The 14,752-nt window shown below is 43.2% G+C and overlaps 1 protein-coding gene across 3 annotated transcripts in view; it reads right to left on the bottom strand.

Annotated features, from left to right (window-relative positions):
* The window catches only part of AGPAT3 (1-acylglycerol-3-phosphate O-acyltransferase 3), a 102,256-nt gene extending 87,997 nt beyond the window's left edge, over nt 1-14,259 (bottom strand). Inside the window, exon 1 of one of the 3 annotated variants that reach the window (XM_063126570.1) lies at nt 14,241-14,259. The gene's annotated coding sequence lies outside the window, so the exon portion shown is untranslated. Of the gene's footprint in view, nt 1-9,275; nt 9,328-13,246; nt 13,268-14,240 lie in introns of those variants that run through there. The other 2 variants (XM_063126571.1, XM_063126569.1) reach the window with 2 other exon arrangements.
* Between the last annotated feature and the right edge of the window lie 493 nt (nt 14,260-14,752).

Consider the following 14,752-nt stretch of genomic DNA (forward strand, 5'->3'; position numbering starts at 1 on the left):
ATGAACTGCATCATTGCACCTTATGATTTAGTTTTAGTACTCTGTCATACTTCATATTTGTTCAGTAATCTACTCAGAAGTTAAGTCCCACTGAGTTTAATAGGGCTTACTCCTGGGTAATTTGCTACAGGATCACAGTCCAAATAAGATCAAAAGAAGAGCCATGCTGGATCAGACCAAAGGTCCATCTAGTCCAGCATTTTGCTCACGTAGTGGCCAACCAGCTGCTTATGCAAAACCCACAAATAGGACATGAGTGCAATAGCACCCTCCCGCTTAAGTTTCCCAGCAAGTACATAGGCATATTGTGTCTGATACTGGAGTTAACACATGGCCATCAGAACTGGTAGCCATTGATAGCCTTCTCCTCCATGAATTTGTCTAATCCCCTTTTAAAGCCATCCAAATTGGTGGCCATCACTACATCTTGTGGTGGCAAACTCCATAGTTTAACTATGTGCTGTGTGAAGAAGTCCTTCCTTTTATCTGTCCTAATCTCCCACCTATCAGCTTCATGGAATGACCTCAGGTCTCCTTTGTGGAGGTTTGATTCTTTCAAAAATTTTACTGTTGTGGAGGTTTTACTGTTCTTTACCAAGCACAAGAATTGTGCTTGGTAAATACTGTATTCCAAAAATGTTCATTATGGTTGGTGAGGGGGAAGAAATGCTACCAAAAGATATGAAATCAGGATCTGTACCTTCAACAAAACCAATTCCATTTGGCCATGGGAAATCCAAGATCAGATCCTACTCAGCATTGTGCAAGTCACTCTCTCACACTCTAAATCATCTTGCAGGATTGTTGGGAGGCTAAAACGTCATTCTGAGCACTTTGGAGTAAGGGTGAAATACAAATAACAAAAATAACATAAATCCACAATACTGGAAGGGCAAAACTTCCTTTATATCATGTGTTGTTGTTTTTTAATAAGAAGCTTAAATACAGGTGTAGGTGTCCTCATCCCATTGTCTGCAGTGTGAATTAAGATATACAAGCATTTTCAGTGAGTGAATAGAGAGCCTTACATGAGGGTAGAATTACAGATATCCAATAAATTGCCACGAAAAAGAAAATCACATGGTCAGCAAACCTTGTCAGTCTGCCTCTATTGAGAAATGCCAGGGCAACTGAAGGGCAACAACACACTAGCCAAAGGTGCAACAAAAATGTTGGTTTCTTTATCACATATTTTCCTTCCATCAGGCAATGAAATTTAAACTGCTACACTTGATTAATCAGTGGGAACTACTCAGGCTCTTTTCAAGCATGAATTTAATGCTCACAAAAGCAAGAGATTAGTTTTGACTGGAGCCAGGAATGCCAGGGTATTGCAGGTATTCTGGAAATAAACTTTAGCCTTTTAACTGTTCTAGTCTCTCAACATTCTTCAGTGAACTTTAGAAGATTAAACCCACTTCCACGTACATGATGATGATCAAACCTTGGTTTACAGTCCTGATTTGCAGGGCAAATGAAAAACATAGTTTGCTAGCTTGGACGTAGGAATAAAATATAATTTGCAAACCGAGATTAACTAAGTGGAATACTGAAGGAGGAAAGAGGGGAAGTGTGAGCACAAGGCACATGCCTGGAGCACCAAACCACAGTTTGGCATTATGAGAGCTGACCCATTATTATTCAAAACAGTTAGTGCACAACCATTAATCCAAGCAGTAAACTATGATAATTGGTTCCACCAAGGAAGCAGTGCTCTTACTCAAAACTTACTGAAACCTAATGAAAATTGCACAGAAGAGGCACTTTGTGGATTGCATCCCACGTCATCCCCAGAATAGTTGTTTTAAACTGATATTGTCTGTTATTGTTTGTATTTTATGCTTTTTATGCTTTTAAATTTTGTATATTTGTTTTTAATGTTCACTGTTTTTAACTTTTGTAAACAGCCCAGAGAGCTTCGGCTATGGGGCTGTATATAACTGTAAATAATAATAATAATAATCTTATTTTAATTTATTTTTTACCACCTCACCCCTTCCCCTTCATCCGAGGTGGCATACACTGAAAACATTAAAAGAACAATGTTTACAAAAATAACCTAATAAAGTACAAGGTAAACCACCACATACTACAAACAGTAGCTAAGGCTGCAACCCTATGCACGCTAACTTTGGAGTAAGCCCCATTGAACTCAGCGGGGTTTTCTTCTGAGTAGACATACAAAGGATTGTGCTGTAAACAATTGTGACTACACAGCCATAGGGTGCAATCCAGTTCCATTAAAAGCAATAGGAATTAGGCCACTGACTTCAACAGGTGCTGGATTGTAGTTCAGAAATTTGCAGCACAATTGCGAAAGCCCAATAGCTTTACAAGAGCTTCTGACAATCCCATTGAAAAAGGCAAGCTTTACATCGCATATGAAGAACTCTCAGAATTCCCCAACCAGCATAGCGAATTGTAGTCCAGCATATGTGGAGGGCACCAGGTTGGTGAAGGTGGATATTGCATAGAAGAACTATGCACCGAATGTAACATGTCTGCTTGACATAATGGAGAGATGGGGAATGTGTGACCCTGCCAGATGCTGTTGGACTGCAACTCTCATCATCTTTCACCATTGATTATATTGGCTAGGGTTGATAGAACAGTTGCATTCCAACGACATCCAGAGGGCCATACCCTGCCCCACTGTTCTAGATGAGCCTGCCTACTTATGACTCGAACCCTGTACCGTACCCCTGTTTCTACAGGAAGGCAACTTTCTGCTCTCAGTTCACGGTACAGATCCATATGGAAGCTGATTTTGAGAATGGGTGCAATACATACTTAATGGTGTCTCCACACCGTCTTCTCCTACACCTATGCACCCAATCAGTGGGAGAGGAAGCAGCAGCCATGTACCTCTCTACCATGCCTGGGCCCAGCTCCAGCTGAGAGCCCCCCTCCCTCCTGTTACCAACTGTCACTGCTGAACTTTGCAACAGTGCCTGAATTTGCTTGTCTTCCCCCCCCCCTCCCAAACCTCTTTCCTTTTGTGTCATGTTTTTTAGATTGTAAGCCTGTCTTAAGAAATATTTTTTGTAAACCGCCTTGAGAGCCTTTTTGGTGAAAGGGCAGGATAAAAATGCTAAAATATAATAAAATAAAAAATATGACACAGTTCCAAAACAAGGTGTCCTGGGAGGTAGGAGGCAGAGTCAAATACATTTCATGTGGATCACTCACTATCATGCGGAAAAAACTGATAAAAAGGGAGCCTCATGATACAAAAAAGCAGTGCTGTGAATTCTCCATCTTACTTATAGAAATGAGAAGGGATGACCAAAGAGAAATTATTAGGAAACGTAGCGTTAGTCCAAGCACTTCATTCAGAGGGAAAAATAAAATATAATATGAGCAATGTTCAGGTGATCTCTAGACATGCTTGTGAGAAGAGAGACATGCTGTCTTTATAAATCTGGCATAGGACAACTACTTAATTCAGACTTCCCCACCCTGGTGTCCTCCAGATGTTACTCCCATCCTCGCACACCAGCACGGTCAAAGGGCATGTCGACTGAGGAAGAATAGGAGCTGTTGTTTAACACATCCAGGTTGGGGAAGGCTGAAATAATTCAATAAGTAATCATAAATAAAGCTGAGGCAACCATCTTCTAACCACCTCAGAGGCCCAAATTCTGGAGCACATTTGGAAACTTATTCCAATGCAGAAACTACATGTGTGAGGTGAGTTTGAAGAGGAGGTGGTGGTGGTTGTAAACTAAAATTTACAAGTCTTAATGCACAATCCTGTGTATGTTTAGACAGAAAAAAGGCCTACAACTCCCAGCATGGCTGGCTGGGGCATGTAGGCCTTCCCCCCTCTGTTTATACATGCATAGAATTGAGCCCTTAGTTGATTAATCATATGCATTTAATGATAACATTTGAATATAGATAAAAATAGTTCTGAAGAAAGAAATCTTAGGATATTGTAACAAGCCATTATTACAGAGACCAGTTGAGGAGTTTTCACATGGGGCTTAGAAAACCTTGTTATTGCTGCAAGAGCTGAATCCAAAGTGAGAGGGACATAGGCAGCGGTGTAGCTAAGTAATTTTTTGACCCTGGGCTTAATGGTGTTATTAGACCCACACCCTTTAGACAGCCATGTTTGAAGCACAAAAGAAAAAGAAATTTTCTGAGCATGTGCAGCATCGCATTTTAAAGTGATTTAAATCATAGCACTACCATGACTACAGGAATAAAATGGAGTTTGCTTCTGCAAACCTGAAGCCTTTGACCCTTGCCGCGTGGTCATTTGGGGAGACCCCCTGGGTTGCAGGGCCCTGGACTTCGACCCCAATAGCTGCACCACTGCACACAGGTGCTTACTCTGTATTACCATCTTATGGAAGAAGAGGCATTCCTTCTTATGTCTTGAACAGCAGGGAATGCCTCTTAAGATGGTGTCTGCCACCTGTGGCATTGTGTGATAGTACATACACGTTTTGCAAAAGGCATGATCTTAAAAAAGTATTTCCTCCAGTGAGAAAGCAAACAAGCAGGAAAGGGGGAGGGAGAATGCCTCTTCCATCAGGAGTTCCCCGCATACTAAACACAGGTGGGGTGGAACCCCTCATACAGGATTTTCATAAGTATTTGTATTTTGAAGCATTTAACCTGCTATCCTATTAATCAGGGAGTACTTTTAAAATCAAGTGTTTTAGTCAATTAATCTAGCCAATTAATTAGCTAAATACTGCAGCCCTAATGGGCATATACAGTGCCTAAAGCGGCTGTTTGGATTTTGAGAAGGGCACTAGAGACTATTGAAAGATCATCTACCCCAATCTTTCCCTGCAAAACAGGAAAAGCCATATTTCCCTCTAAACTTGCCTGTTCACCGCTAGACAAAAGTAGTCTTGTCTATTCTCACCGAATCTCCAGTCCTTGCTGGGAGATTTGATCAAGTCTCCATAGCAAGCTGATGGTCTGGACTGGTCTTTTTTCTGTCTGTCCTTATGTCCAGAATCAGGGGTATATAAACTTTTTAGTCCAGTTATTGACCAGTCCACTCCTTTTCTGTTCTAATACAAAGCAACTGTGGGTGCGACAGCATTCCAAAGATTCAAATGGCATTCATCCTTGAGAGGCTTAGGTCAAGTCACACCATATCTGTTTCAGACAGCTAGGTTCTGCCCAATTGTTTGATGCAACTGTTTACCTAACTTAACCTCTGCATGTGCTTCTGTACATATCTATAAGGGCACAGGACTATCTATGTTCATGCTGAAATAAGCAAGCTTTATCATGAATCAACATTCCCTGAGAAAATCCACCCAAATACCAGTTTACGCTTACCAATGTTTCTCTAATTGTCAATTCTGTATAAAGCTACAAGCTATTCAAATGAGCATATCATGCACTGCAAACAAGCTCAGGAAGTCCCTATTTCAGGGATTCCTCTATAACACCACAGATTATGGAATTCCTCAAATTGAAGCTGGCATCTCCAAATGCAACAGTAGACCCAGTTCTCATATTACAAATTTCCTACATTGTACAATTGCTATGTAGGAATACTGTCTATATTCCCACAAACTGTAAATGCCCACATGCCTATTTCACTAAAAACAGGTTCTGGGTTCAATCGCTGGATCAAACGACACCTTGAGATAAAGTGCATCACCACAGATATTCAGCTTTACACTTTGAGTTATTATTAGCAAGATTGTCACCTCCAAATGTGTGCCTGGCATCCTCTCCTATGCCTGTAGGACACCTGCAAATCACCACAACACGCCACTCAGCCTGCCAGTTTATCAAAGAAATTAGTTGAGAACTCTTTCTAGTCTATCTTCAAGTCATTCACATCTGCACATGCATGAGTCAACAGCCATATTTCAAAAAGAGCAATCACAAATGTGAAGGAGGATTCCTGTGTCAGCAGCCATACTGACAGCTGAGATGTATTAAAATTTCCATCATAGCAAATGAAGAGTCGACCATGATCATCAAAACACATTTCTAGCTCCTGATTTTTATTTTTCCCTTCAACAGTCCTATGCAGCCAGTTTGTTAAGTCCTCCATTTCAGACATTTCTACGCAACTTAGAGAGTTTGCATTTTCCAAGTGCCAATACATGGCAACAAGGGAGAGGGCCTTTTCAGTGGTGCTCTCCCCCCAATTATAGAACGATCTCCCTGACTAGGCTCACCTGGCGCCCACACTGTTCTCTTTTTGGTGCCAGGTCAAGACTTTTCTCTTCCCCCAGGGATTGAACAGCATATGCTGAGTTTTTAACTGACCCAAAATAGTTGTTTTAAATGGATATTGCCCCTGTTTTATGCTTTTTATGGATTTAAATTCTGTATATCGTTTTAATGTTCAGTGTTTTAACCTCTGTAAACTGGCCATAGAGGTTTGGCTATGGGGCATTATATAAATGTAATAAATAATAATAATAATAATAATAATAATAATAATAATAATAATAATAATACATTCCTGTCCCTCAAAATGCCTTTTCAGATGATTATTGAACTATATGAAGAGGGGACTTTCACATTCCTTCATTCTGTTACAAGCAGTCTTTCCTTTTTTTTCCAGACTTTTGTTCCTAGTACCACTGCCAAATCTCCCTGAACCCATCCAGAGAAATTGTTAATGCCTGCAAAGGGGGGTAGGGGGAGAGTTCCATGACCTTGCAGCTATGCAGTGCGCCACTTGCTCAGAATAAATAACCATTGTTTCCAGGCAAGCAGCTTGCTGGTGAAATCCCGACCAAAAGTTAAACCTGCTAGGTTTCAAAGTAAGAGAACTACAGAGGAAACGTATGCTTGTCTACTCAGAAGTAAAGTCCATTGAGATCAATGAGACTTACTCCCTCGTAAGCGATTATAGAATTACAGCCTCCAGCACATACTAGTTTTCACAGTGAAATCAAAAGGACTTTTGGTGGGTTGTGCCTAAAATGCTTAAACCTTACTAAGATTCAAATTGTCATATACTCAATAAATCAATAATCAACATCCACAACAAAATTAAATATTAAAAGGAGGCCAATAACTTTCATTCATCTAAATCAGTGGTTCCCAAAGTGGGCGGTATTGCCCCCTTGGGGGCGGTGGGATTGCATAGGGGGGCGTTAAGAGGCAAAGGGATGGCAGGGGGGTGCTGGCAGGGGGCGCTAACAGGCAAAGGGGTGGTAGGGGGGAGCTCGAGGTGGTCTCTCCAGAAAGTTCTAAAACCCAGGGACCGAGCAGGAAAGAGCCGGCAAATTCAGCTGCTCTCCCCACACCGCTCCTGCTCAGGAAGGCCTTTCTCACTCACGCAGCCGCTCTCTCCTCCTAGCTCAAGCCCACAGCGGCCCCAGCAGAAGTAGGGGGTGGGGGAAGCACCCACAGGAGGCAGCAGAGCAGGAAACAGCGGCGAATTCAGCTGCTCTGCCCACTCTTCTCCTGCCTAGGAGGGCCCAGGGCTTCTTTCCTGCTGGAGCCACCGCCGCCTGCTCGCTCGCTCCCTCGGCCAGAGCTGCTCCCTCCTACAAGCTGCCCCGACAGACCTCTCGCGATAGTTGCTGCACAAGGCGGGAGCAGCAGCCATGTGGCGGAGAGAAAGGAGCATGTGGAGGACTACGGGTGGCAGAGCAGCTGCCAAGAACAACAGTCAGCCAGCAGGCTGGGTGGGGAGCAGGACTGCTTGTGCTGCTGCAAGGTATCACCAGGCTCCCTTCCCCTGTCAGGAGTTGCAGATTGGGGCCATCTCCCCTCTGAGCTGCTGCCCTCCTGTCGTAATCAGCCCGGCAGCTACTGTGAGGCTTGGGGGGAGGGGGGGTTGGAGAGAGGGGGGGCTTGGAGGGAGGGGGTTGGAGAGATAGAGAGAGATGCTGTGTGTCTGTGTGTGTGCTCCCACCCCTCAAAAAATCTGGACTACAACAGGATTGGGAGAGAAAAGAAAAGGGGGAGGGAGAGAGAATTGCAATTCCCCAGGTCCTTCCTGGCTAAAGAAGATTCAGCAGCACCTTTTTCCAGAATGCTTGCTGAAACCATTCCTATCTGCCCTTGCTTATTTCAGGGTGTCCAACCCCCTTTTTTCAAGCGTTCTTTTGGTAAACATGGTATGTGTGTATCTTGTATCACCATAAAAACAGAGCTGCAACACAATCTTAAGTATGTCTACTCAGAAGTAAGGCCCACTGAGATCAATAGAACTTACTCTGAGGTAAATGTGCATAGGATTCAGCCTGAAAACAAAGAGAGGGTGAAGAAAAGACAGGAGAAAATGAATTGTAGAAATAGAATAGCAAGGTAACTGTGGGATATTTAACCATATTTAAAGACAATAAGTACAGTAAAATTAGTGCCCCTCTACTTCAGTCCCAGCCAGATTTTCCATAGGAAAACTCCGTACCAGGTGGCAGATAATTATTTTAAATTTTTAATTAAAATACATTATCCTTTCCTATAACAAAATGGGGCTTACTCCTAAGTAATTGTGTTCCACTGAAGAAGGAAATCCTATTTGATTCCTGTATTCATGCTAGTGTGACATGATAAGTTAAAGGCACAATTTTATGCATGTTTAGACAGAAAAAAGTCCTTCAACTCCTAGAATCCCCTCTAAATGGGAAGCACCTGCCCCAGGCTTGCCGAGGGAGGGAGGGAAAAGAGAGCGAACGCCTCTGTTTGCAGCCAGCATGGCAGGGTACACCAATTGGATTTTGAATAAAGGATTCAATTAATTGTTACTGTTTTGAATTTTATTGTTATTATCTTCCTTGGTGGGTCGTTGAAAACCACTATTCTGAATAATTATTTTTATAGTGTAGGGTAGGGGGGGCGCTGGGCATGAGTTTGTGGGACTAAGGGGGCGGTGACCTGAAAAAGTTTGGGAACCACTGATCTAAATCACTAAAAGCTGGCTGGAAACAAGACAGTTTTGCACCATTTTCTAAAAAGAGTTTGCTTTGGTGGGTCTCCCCGTGACACTGGGAACACTACAGAAGAGGCCCTTCTCCAAATCCTGCCTAAACTTGGGCATCCCGGGCAGCACTGCCTCCTCCTTAGGCCTTGCGTACTTCCTGACAGAGGTCTCCTAGCTCTACTAATCCAAAAGCATTCAATCTTTTCTTCCTGAGTGGATTTTTTATGGAAAGAAAAAAGATGGAAGAAGCATGGGAAAATACAGGAGACTTTCAAGGTGTATAACTTTATAATATAAAGGAACAGTAATACATCATAACCTTCCATGCTGAGAAGAAAAACAGGCACACTTATTTCACAAATAGCAAAGGATCCATTAATACAGCTGTTATTATCAAACCTACTTCCTCATGGTCCTGCTTTCCTCAAGTCATCCTTCTCAACCTTTGGCCATTCCCTCTACAACCCCTCTGCCAGCTTCACCTCTTTTGATGCCAGTGTTTCATCTGTTCTGATGTCACAGTAGAGTTTTATAGGCTGGAGTGTCATAGACACTCTTTGCCACTGGGCTAGCTCTAATTTCACAGAGAGAGAGAGAGAGAGAGAGAGAGAGAGAGAAGGCAGCTGAATGCTTAAGCAGGACTTTGGAGAACTTTTAAAATCTATATTCCAAGGCTCCTTAAACCACTTTTGCTAAATGTAGCCATTTCATCTTTGCTCATTCACCACAGGCTTTCAAATGTGACCCCATGCAAAAGCAGAGCAATGGTTCTGGAGTATAGGCACGGAAATAAGCATCTGAACCTGTCAAGTGAAATACCCTATCAAAGAGACATAAAAATAAACCCACAAATGTAGTGAGCACATTTCACGTGTATATGGCATATCAAACCCCACAATGTTTTCAGAATTTGGTACATTTTAGGCAAGTTCTAATGCTCAGTTTCTGAGTAAGGCCAGACAATATTCCACCACCTAAATAGATAGGGTTGTTGTTTTCTAAAAAAGCCACGTATATGTTTAAATATGTACCTCTAATCTATTCATAAATACAAAGGCAAAATGTATACTGTAGTTATTCCACAATTTTCATACAGATGGCACTACTTTTATAATTCTCATTTATTATGTTAGATTTAGGTTATATGCCATGATCCAAAGCACTACATGGTCGCAATACCTACACAGAGCCTTGGGGGATACTCCAAACATGCCATTTTATGAAAGGGCAATTTTATGATCATGAATAATTTTCAGGTCTACCTCTTCTTTCACAGAACTTGTACAAAGCTTTTGTAAACCACCCTGACATTCTTACTGAATAGCGGGAAATAAATTCTAAAATAAAATAAAATCATCACAACAAACACAAGGTCATATGGATGAAGGAAAATAGTAGTTTGGACAGAAAGGAGAACTCCTGATATTTTGGACCAACTCCCAGCATTCCTGACCACTGGCAATGCTGGCACAGGTATCTGGGAGATGAAGACCAAACCATCTGGACATCTAGCTCCTGCCCATCACTGTTTTAATGGACACATGTTGGGAGACCCCTGAATTCTTTGGCCTGAGTTGCTGAATCCATCCGAGCAGATACCAAACCAAACAACAATGCTCTGAGCTGGCATATGAACAAGAGTAGGCCAGCAAGATTTCATGCTGTTGGCATCAAACTTGGAGTAGCTGCCACTATTTAGCTGTCTTCCTTAAATGCAGTCAGATAAAGTTCTAGAAACTAAATGCCAGCTAAAATCAAATAGTGTGGATACCTTTCATTTAATACATGTGGCTTTCCAACTACACAGTTGCTTCTCCACCACATTACTGTCATTATAAGTCTGTTTTCAAGAAACAGGAAGTTTGTGAGTGTCAAAGCTTCCCAATGACCAAGGGAGGTGGGTGTGATGGGAAGCAGTTAAACTAAATGAAAGATGCATTTAGAATAAAGAGAACACAAATTCAGCCATATAAAGACATAATAGTGCCCTTATTAGTACACTGAATTAACTTCATGTCAAATACTACTACAAGGCATGACAAGAATCTGCAAACGCCCATATAAGCTACCTAAAGCAATCCTTAGAGTAAACCAAAATTCCATCTATGTGGACCTCAAGAGATACAGCATGTGCCCATAGAAACAGCAATTCAAGCAACAAAACTCAATACGTGCCAAGTCCATTAAGAGAAATGTGAGATCCAATATAGAGTGACATCGTATCATACATCATATAAAAAAAAATACATGGGACCGAGCAAATCACAAGAACTTCTTACAAGTTTTTTGGTTGACAATAGGCTAACTAATATACAGATGGACCACAGAACTCCAACTTTAAACATGTTGCATGTGTACCTGTACAGGGTGAAAAACAGAAAAGAACAAACTGAGCTGAAATATGATTTTGTCACAACTGTCAGTCATGAATGTCAGGTAATGGTTTGGATCCAGCGTGTTAGTTGAACTTAATTTCCATTGAACTTAGTTCCCACTGAAATCAATAGGCCATAATGAATATCCTTATATCCAAGTTAACTCTGCCAAACACATGCAAAAATATTCTTGTAGGGGCAAGTTGCACCATTTTGCATACTTTTAAAATATATTTTCAACATTTCCATACCACTGCACAACTAGCTAGATGCCGTAGCAGTGAACAACAATAGATAAAATTAACAAAAGATTGAAACATGGTATTAAAATTATTCTTTAAAAAACAGAGTGACAATAAAACAGAGGCTGGTCAACCAAGGTTGTCTTTCTAGAACAGAGCTGCTTTCAGGAGGTGCCAAAAACAACACATTGTTGGTGTCTGACTGAATTCCATAGGAAGGGGGCCACCACATTGAAGGCTCTTCTCTGGGTGGACTCCACTTGGGCCACAGGTCCATCTAAAACCACCAGAAGCATGCCATCTGATGACCTCAGTGACTGGACAGGTTAGTAAGGGAGAAAGTGCTCTCTCAGGTATCCTGGTCCCAAGTTGTTTAGTGCTTTATACACTAGTACCAAAACCTTAAACCTGGCCCAGAAGTGAAGAGGCAGCCAGTGCAGTTCCTTCAGCAAAGGAATTGCAGGCTGAAAAGGGGCAGCTCCCAACAACAGCTGCTATGTTCTGCACTAGTTCCAGCTTAAAGAACAGCCTTAAGGGCAGCCGCACATAGAGGTTACTAGTGTCTGTACCTCTTGTGCGCAAGCTATTCCCACATAGCAACTATGAAGGTTTTTGCTGAGGCAGAGGACACAAATAAGTACTGCATTTTTAGCTTTTTGTCTTTTATGTCAAGACAAACAAAAAAAGCACTACAAAATAAATAATATATCAAAGTGGGTATATGGATCTAGTTCATCAGTATACATCATTTTCTGATCAAAGAGCGTATCCAAAGAGAGCAAAGCATTGTGAATGATCATTAAGGCCTAGTTTTCACAAAGAGAAACTGAGGTGGTACACCTGCCTCTTTACTCTACCACTTCAACTACAGGTGATCATATGACTAAATGCTGTCCCACCCAAAAAATGTTATAGAAAATGAACATGTCAGGGAGAGTACAGTGGAACCCATTTCTCTGATATCTACTTTTCCATGTGCAAGGATTTTTTTGGGTATTGAAAAAACTCAGTAATGCTCCTCGCCATCTATAATCAGAAGTGGCACAGTCAAGATGAAAGCATACCACCCCACCAGAGAATCATGAGGCCTTAGAAACAACAGTAAAACCAAAAGCAGCTTTGCCTGTGTCTTCTTGGAGAACACTGTAAAACAGCCCAGCAGACAAGTACAATAAACTTTCCAAAAAGTATTAGTTCTACCTGTATGCCACAAAGCTGCTTTTACATTTTTCTGTATCTATATCAGGACATGTAGATCCTGACGTACATGCAGAAGATGGATTATAGATTCACATCTGCACCCAAATATGGTAAAAAAATCTCCTTGGGTAAAATCCCACATAAGGCCTACTTAGAGTAGACTCAATGAAATGAATGGGACTGAACTTAGTCATGACTAACTAAAGTCCGAATCATTATAATGGGTCTACTCTAACTAGGACATGTTAGATTTTACCCATTATAGGTTGCCACAGTGCTATAGATGACCAAGTTCACTCCAGGGTGGTTTGTAAGGGCTCATAGACTGGATAGTCACAGTAAAAAAAACTCCCAAAAAACCCCTTTCACACCACACCTAACATACCATAAAATGCTATTTACAAAGCTGCTCCCTGTACTGAGTACTTTGCATGAGATGTGCATATGTCTTAGCTTTAAGGTCCATTCTCCTCCCTTGGATGCTTACACCCATGTCAACTAATTCCTCTAAAACCAAAAACTGGACAACAAAAATCCTGCAGCAAAACCATCCTTACCCTTTAGTTCTCTGAACACTCCCTGAGACACCAAGACAAGTTAAATCAGTGGGATAGACCTTCAGCATGCACATCACATAAGCATACACATACACACACAATTACAGCAGCCCAAGTTGAATGATACAGTCCTTTCCAGTTTCTGTTACTAACGATTCCAAAATATTCAGGCTGCAAATATAAAGGCTTTAGCTAGACAAAAAGTAAGGGGTACCAGCAAGGTCTAAAGTAGCCCACCCCAAGGCGGAGCAGCTTTCCTTGCCCGACTAAACAGAAAGGTATTCATGCAAAGCGGCAACGTACAAGACGAGAAGACACAATATATAGCTTTAGGGGAAGCAAAAGGGGACAAGATGAACGACTGTAGGATTGAGGAAGCTGGTGGGGGGCGGGGCGGCGGTTGCTGTCAGGAGACAAGGCAAAACCAGGGGTGTCAAAATAAAACGGGGAACTCGATGCAAGACTCACACACACTTCAGAAATAGCCACACCGACCAATTAGGGGAAAGGACGAAACTGGAGGAGGAGGGGACGCTACTCGTATCCAGCGCTGTAAAGACAACAGCTCTCACAATGCAGTGTGATGGGGGAGGGAAAAATCAGACTAATCCATTAAGGTTATACTACAGAGCGAGAGAGAGAAGGGATGGGGGCTGTGCAGAAAGAAGTTGGCAGCTTGGGAAAGAGGAATGCAAAGGGGAGGGAGGGAGTGGAGACACGAGCAGGACTGCAGCAAAGAGACGGCTGCATGGAGGGGTTTGGAAGGAATAAAGGAGGGTAACGCGTCCAGAGGAGGGGGCGGAGGAGGAGGAATAGGCTGAGCTCAGCACAAGCCGCCTACAAAACGGGAGGGGGGAGCCAGGGCTGTGCCAAAAACGGGGGTGGGGGTGGAGACCCCCTGAAAGGGCTTCTCATGACGATGGAGGGGGGAGGGAAGGAACCCGATCTGCCACCGGCTGCCTCATCAACCGGCTCCTGCGGAAGCAACACAAACCTGCCGCCACCGCCGCCGCCGCCTCCGGTAGAGATATACCTCCTCCCGCCCCGCGTTTGTACTCCAGCTCCGACCCGAGGCACCGATCCAGCAGCCACAGCTTCCTCCTCCTCCTCCTCCTCCGTCCAAGCAGCGGCAGTTCTCCTTGGCTCCCGCAACTGGGGCCGCCGCCTCTGTTGCTACTGCGGCAGCTAGTCCTACTGCTCCGAGGCGGCGGCAGGGGCGAATCCTACTGTGGCGGCGGCGGCGCCTGGCTCCGGCGCAAGGAGCCTCTTGCATGGAGTGCGGCAGATCCCGCTGTTTGGTCGCCTCTCTTGTGTGAGTGTGCCGGCGGTCGTATGGATGCTCCCAGCAGCCGCTACTTCCTGTGCATCGGCAGTTCAGTTCCTCCCGGGCCACCGGGGGCAGAAGAGCTGGGCTGGCGGCGGGGGCAAGAGGAGGAGGAGGAGGAGGAGGACGACGCCCTCCCCTCAGCGGTTGTCGCGAGCCCTCCTGCCTGGCCCACCGCGCCT

The sequence above is a fragment of the Elgaria multicarinata genome, chromosome 5 (assembly GCF_023053635.1).
Source record: "Elgaria multicarinata webbii isolate HBS135686 ecotype San Diego chromosome 5, rElgMul1.1.pri, whole genome shotgun sequence".
NCBI classification, from domain to species: Eukaryota; Metazoa; Chordata; class Lepidosauria; order Squamata; family Anguidae; genus Elgaria; species Elgaria multicarinata.